At 45.2% G+C, this 6,000-nt stretch overlaps 1 long non-coding RNA gene across 3 annotated transcripts in view; it reads left to right on the top strand.

Annotated features, from left to right (window-relative positions):
* The first annotated feature begins 1,545 nt into the window (after positions 1-1,545).
* Positions 1,546-6,000, top strand: part of LOC120100897 (uncharacterized) — a 47,563-nt gene continuing 43,108 nt past the window's right edge. For all 3 annotated transcript variants that reach the window (XR_010064363.1, XR_005501161.2, XR_005501160.2), the window contains exon 1: positions 1,546-2,070. This is a non-coding gene — a long non-coding RNA (uncharacterized LOC120100897). The remainder of the gene's footprint in view (positions 2,071-6,000) is intronic.

Here is a 6,000-nt window from a genome sequence, read left to right as displayed (position 1 = left end):
ACTTTGTAGACCAGGCTGACCTTGAACTCATTATATAGACCAGGCTAGCCTGGAAGAGACTTACCTGCCTCTGACTCTCTCTCAAGTGCTGGAACTAAAGATGTCCACCACCACACCTGGCCCTTTCTTTTCTTTTCTTTTTTTTTCTTATTCAAAAGAATATTTCACTGTGTGGGTGCCTTGCAGTTTATTTATCCTAAAGCAGTAATATTTTAATAAAATTCTAAATAAAGTCAAATTTTAAATCATTTTTATTTGTTCTGCTACACCTTTAAGCTGGCTACTAAAACAGAATCACAATCAATTACAATAAATTCCTTTGGGGCAGCTGTGCCGTAAGCCTTGGCAAATCCATGTAATCAGTAGAGTTAGCTTTAAAACACCCTTCTATCTTAACACCCGCCTGGACTCCGTCCTGGACTCTAAGGGCTTACCTGGCAGGCTCTGTGCCTCCTGACTGACTGGTGTCCTTCTCCATCCTCCAGCTCCCACCTCCCAAGTGACGCAGCTGTTTCCTGGGGAGAGGTGGTCCCTGACTGGTCCCATCTCTTCCTTTGCACTGGGTCCCTGTGGACACAGAAATGTTTAGCAGAGCGCCATTAGAAGAGATGACAGTGTTTGGGATATAAAGATGTGCCTGTTAGAATTTACTTCATGTCATTTATATTGATATGGTTTCTAAAAATGACCTGGAATAGTTCATTCCCTTGTACTCTGGTTCCTGCTTCTTTTGCCTCCAATTTGTTTATCTCAGCTGGAGCAACATTGTTTCCAGAGGAGCAAAAGATGCTCCTTTGCAGATGGCGGGGAAGGGAGGGGCGGGCAGTCTTATTCTCTCAATGTATAAAGCGTATATATCTCTGTACGCAGTGCACATGCAGATACAATGTATCTTGGATACGTTTCCTGAGGTGAGGTAAGTGTTCCTCAGCGGTTTGATCACGACATGCTGATAAGTCCTGCTACCTGTGCTTCAGACAGACATTCCTACAGTGTGCACAGAACAGCCGCACTCTGTAATTTAGACCAGCTAATACCCAAAGTTTCCCTAGGAGAGTAAGAAGTATAAAATAGAGAAAATATATTGAAATATTTACAGCGGTATGGCACCCTGTGGCTCCCCTCTCTGCACTGCAGTTGGCCTTTTTTTTTTTTTTTTTTTTTTTTTTTGGTTCTTTTTTTCGGAGCTGGGGACCGAACCCAGGGCCTTGCGCTTCCTAGGTAAGCGCTCTACCACTGAGCTAAATCCCCAGCCCCTGCAGTTGGCCTTTGAGTCCCTGTTGGAGACACCCTAGGGAAGACCCAGCAGCTAGTTCATTATAGATCCCACCAAACAATGTTGCCACTTCCCCGAGTCCTTTGTATTCTCCTCTCTGTCTCTCTGTCTCTCTGTGTCTACTGAGGTACCTTGGTGAAGGGCACATAGGTTTTTATCACTCCACTTTCCCAATGTTTTATTTGTTTACTTTGAAACAGGGTTACACTGTGTAAATATAGGCTGGCTTCAGACTCACCATCCTACCTCAGCTTCCTGAGTGCTGGGTGTGCACTGTAGAGAGCGGCGCGGCGAAACAAAGATGGCGCCGACATCCAGCCTTGTCTGGATATAAACGACTTACTGCGCATGTGCAGGCTTGTCCCCTTGCTAGGGCTCCCCCTAGTGGTGAACAGCGGTACTGCACATGTGCGGTTTATGCACCAGGTGTTAGTTGACCGTTAATATGCTAATGAGGTGATTCATTCTCCGCCAATCCCTGGAGGACAAGTAGTGGGGTGATCCAAGCCCCACCAATCCCTGAGAGATAATTAGCATACTGTTGTCTATATAAGCCGAGCGATTTTGCTGCTCGGGGTCCCTGTTCAAGAGAGCTGTAACACTAAGAGAGCTGTAACACTAAGAAGAGCTGTAACACAGTAAAGGCTTGCTCGCAGAAGAATCCTGTTGCCGCGCGTCGTTCTTGCTGGCGGGACATTGGGCGCGCGACAAGTGGTGCCGAAACCCAGGAACCAACATCGCCGGTGCCTAGGGGACCCTTCAGTGTGCTGAAGAGGATTCAGAACTGCGAGAAGGTAAATTAAAAGGCAAGCTCCGAGAGGCATGCCCCTTTTTGGATTTAGTCTTGCCATGGAGGGATTGTTGCTCGTTTTTATAGTGACTGTTGTCTTCTTACTAGTTGTGTTAAAATGTGAGGACATAGTCAAGGCAGGACAGAACATTCAAGAGAGCATGTCAGAAACGGAGCAGAGTGAGAAATTAGGAGCATGCAAAAAGAAAAAGGTTACTAAAACAAAAGTGAAAGAGATACAAAAGGCGGAAGAAATGCCGCTGGAGGAAAAAATAGGCGTACCCCGGAGGATGAAGTACAAGTCATCCGGAGAGGATACTTTGTATCCATTAAAAGAATTAGAAGCCTTAGAACTGGCTGGCAGTGACTCTGAGCAAGAGTTGTCAGAGTCGGAGGAGGAGGAATTAGAGGAAGAGGCAGCCATATATGAGGAAGAAAGATATGGGCCTAGGTGGAGAGCCACTGTGAAGAAACCTAAAGTTATGGATCCTTTGTGGGCAAGGCTGGTAATTTTGTTTCTTTTTTTCTTTGTGTGGGATAGAGAAGCCACAGACAGCAAGCTTAAGCCCGGACCAAAACCTCTTTGGCAAATGGTCCCTGCCTGCTTAGAGGATAAACGATGTGAGGAAGCTGTTAGGACAGGTCAGAGGGTCCTTGCAGAGCAACAAGAAAGTATGTCAGAGGGAGAAAAGGTCTCGAAAGAAAAAAAGAAAAGAAAAGGAGATAAAAGGAACAGAGAGAAGGCAAAGATAAAAAATGGGGTCAGTGCAGCTTTTGTTGTGGCTCAAGTTGAGGTTATTGCTAGGTATGTGATTAGGCTCTGGAAACCTCACAGAGTCATACTGATCAGATTTGATAGAGGTAGACCGCCTGAAAATTTATTCAGGAGAATCAAACAAAAAGATAAATTTGAGTGTGCCTACTTGGATTCCTGGTCTCAAGGAGATTTAGCAAGTGACAAGGTGCTTCTCTTAAAAAAGCAGTTTCAATCAGCCCTTGGAGCCTTGCACCTGTAGCTAAGATATGTGTAGCCACTTCAATTTTGTTTTCTGACTGGTTTTAAATGTATAAATATTCTCTACATGCCTTAGTTATGGACTATTGGCTTTTAAGTTATTGGATATGGTTTAAAAAAATGTAACATTGATAACAGAAAGTTGACATAAAACTGGTAAAATTTAAAATATGCTCATGTTTCTGTTGATACCTGTTCCGGTATTATACACGCTACTCTGATGACTGGTGAAAAGGCTTGTAATGCCATTAGCCATTGCTTAGAGGCATGGGCAGCCTGGGGAAAGCCTGATAGTCTCAAGACAGACAATGGGCCTGTCTACACTGCAAAGTTCTTTCAGGCATTTTGCCAGACAATGCAGGTCGGTCATACTACAGGCTTACCATACAATCCCCAAGGACAAGGAATTGTGGAAAGGGTACATCGTACCTTAAAAGAGCTTATAAAAAAAAAAACAAAACAAAAAGAGGGAATTGCCAGCAGCCGAACACCAAAAGAACAACTTTCTTTAGCTCTATTTACTCTAAATTTCTTAATTTTGGATGCGCATGGCCGCTCTGCTGCGGATCGCCATGCTGCTACTACACCTATAACTAATGCAGAAGTAAAGTGGAAGGATGTCTTAACTGATGAATGGCATGGCCCAGATCCTGTGATTTCGAGATCTAGGGGAGCGATTTGTGTTTTTCCGCAGAATCAAGAAAATCCAATTTGGGTACCTGAGCGTTTGACATGAAAATTGCCTTCTGCTCTTCCTGAAGATGAGACTATGAACCCTACTATTATTACTGGGAATGGTAATACAGGTTAATTCGCTCACCCTGTGGGCTATTGCCAGATCCTGGCCAGTACCCATGCCAGTTCATAGCAATTCTGTTTTGAGAATAAGACTGGCAAGCATAATCTCTGGCCTTGGTTTCAATGGGTGCTGTCCAATGAGCAAGGGTCATATACATCCCTGACCCCCTTTGCTAGGTTGATGGGAGAGAACTTCGTGCTGTATAATGTTTCAGCTACCAGAAAAAGGTGATACCAAGTTGATCGATATTCAATATAATAACCTCTTGGTAAATAATACTGCCACTAGTACTTCAGTATGTGCTATATCACCTTTTTTCTGATAAGCACTAATGTAAGCAGTGGTGCTTTAAATTGTAATAGCTCTGATGTAGTCTGCTATTTAGCTGAATGCTGGGATGGCACTAATGACACCGCAGTGATGGTTAAGATTCCCTCCTTTTGTGCCAATCCCAGTGGAGGCAAACCCAGATAGCTTTCCTATTCTTAATTTGCTGAGAGCCAAAAGAGATTTTGGAATTACGGCAGCCATAATTTCAGCCATTGTGCTGTCTGCTGCCACAGCTACCACAGCTGAAATCGCTATGACCAATCAAATACAGACGGCTGAGACTGTCAATCAGATTGTAGAAAGAACTGCAGTGGTGCTAGAGATACAAGAAGAATTTAATACCCATTTGGCATCTGGCCTTCTATTAGCCAATCAAAGGATAGATTTAGTTCAAGAACAAATTGAAGCACTGTATCATATGACACAGCTGTCTTGTGTTTCCTCCCTTAGAGGTTTATGCATTATTCCTTTGTGAGCTAACTTTTCTCAGAATTTTCAACAGAGCAAAGAAATCTCGAATTATCTGAAAGGAAACTGGTCCATGAAAGCAGAGCAACTATCAAGACAATTGCTGATGCAGATTGCTGTCCTCAACAGCACTAGGCTGGACCCCATCACAGTTGAAGACTTTACCTCATGGATTACCAATGCTTTCTCCCTTTTCAAGGAGTGGGCGGGCATGTTTGTCCCGGGGAGCTATTGTCCTCCTGGGATGCGGAGTAGGTCTCTGGCTTATTGGCTGTTTAAAAAGAGAACATGCCAGACACAAAATGGTTGTTTACCAGGCTATGACCACCATTAAAAAGGGTGCTTCTCCCAACATATGGCTGGCCTCTTTGAAAGATCAAGAGTTCGCCCTAGATCATTTTTGTCACAGTCATGTGGAGTCATTGTATCCAGGGACGGGCAACTTTCCTCGAACTCGGACCAACCTAAGACACGGGGCCCGGTGGCGATAGGGTAACTCTATGACGGGTAAGGCCAAGTTTGGATGAGAACGACCTAAGACAGGAGCAATGACAAAATTGACGTGACACCCAGATCTAGACCAGTCATTTTATTAAACAAAAAAGGGGGAGATGTAGAGAGCGGCGCGGCGAAACAAAGATGGCGCCGACATCCAGCCTTGTCTGGATATAAACGACTTACTGCGCATGTGCAGGCTTGTCCCCTTGCTAGGGCTCCCCCTAGTGGTGAACAGCGGTACTGCACATGTGCGGTTTATGCACCAGGTGTTAGTTGACCGTTAATATGCTAATGAGGTGATTCATTCTCCGCCAATCCCTGGAGGACAAGTAGTGGGGTGATCCAAGCCCCACCAATCCCTGAGAGATAATTAGCATACTGTTGTCTATATAAGCCGAGCGATTTTGCTGCTCGGGGTCCCTGTTCAAGAGAGCTGTAACACTAAGAGAGCTGTAACACTAAGAAGAGCTGTAACACAGTAAAGGCTTGCTCGCAGAAGAATCCTGTTGCCGCGCGTCGTTCTTGCTGGCGGGACATTGGGCGCGCGACAGTGCACCACCACCCTACCCACCCTCAGGTAGCTTCTGAAAGAGAGCTGAGGTAGCGTGGTGTCACATGCGTGCCACCTCTGCACGGGTCTATTCTGGTGCCCTGTGGGACACAACTTGTCCCATGCCTAGCGCCATGCTTATTTATGTGGACCCCCTCGCCTGGCCCCTGTCTATAGTTCACACAGCCTTTGCCTGGATATTTCCCAGAAGCCTCTTAGTCCCCTTTCCTCCAAGAAGTCTTCCGTGACCACCCAACCCTACTCAGGTAGATTA

This window comes from Rattus norvegicus, chromosome 2 (genome assembly GCF_036323735.1).
Source record: "Rattus norvegicus strain BN/NHsdMcwi chromosome 2, GRCr8, whole genome shotgun sequence".
Classification (NCBI taxonomy): domain Eukaryota; kingdom Metazoa; phylum Chordata; class Mammalia; order Rodentia; family Muridae; genus Rattus; species Rattus norvegicus.
Note: the sequence above shows the minus strand (reverse complement) of the source record. Positions and strands in the feature narration are given on the sequence as shown.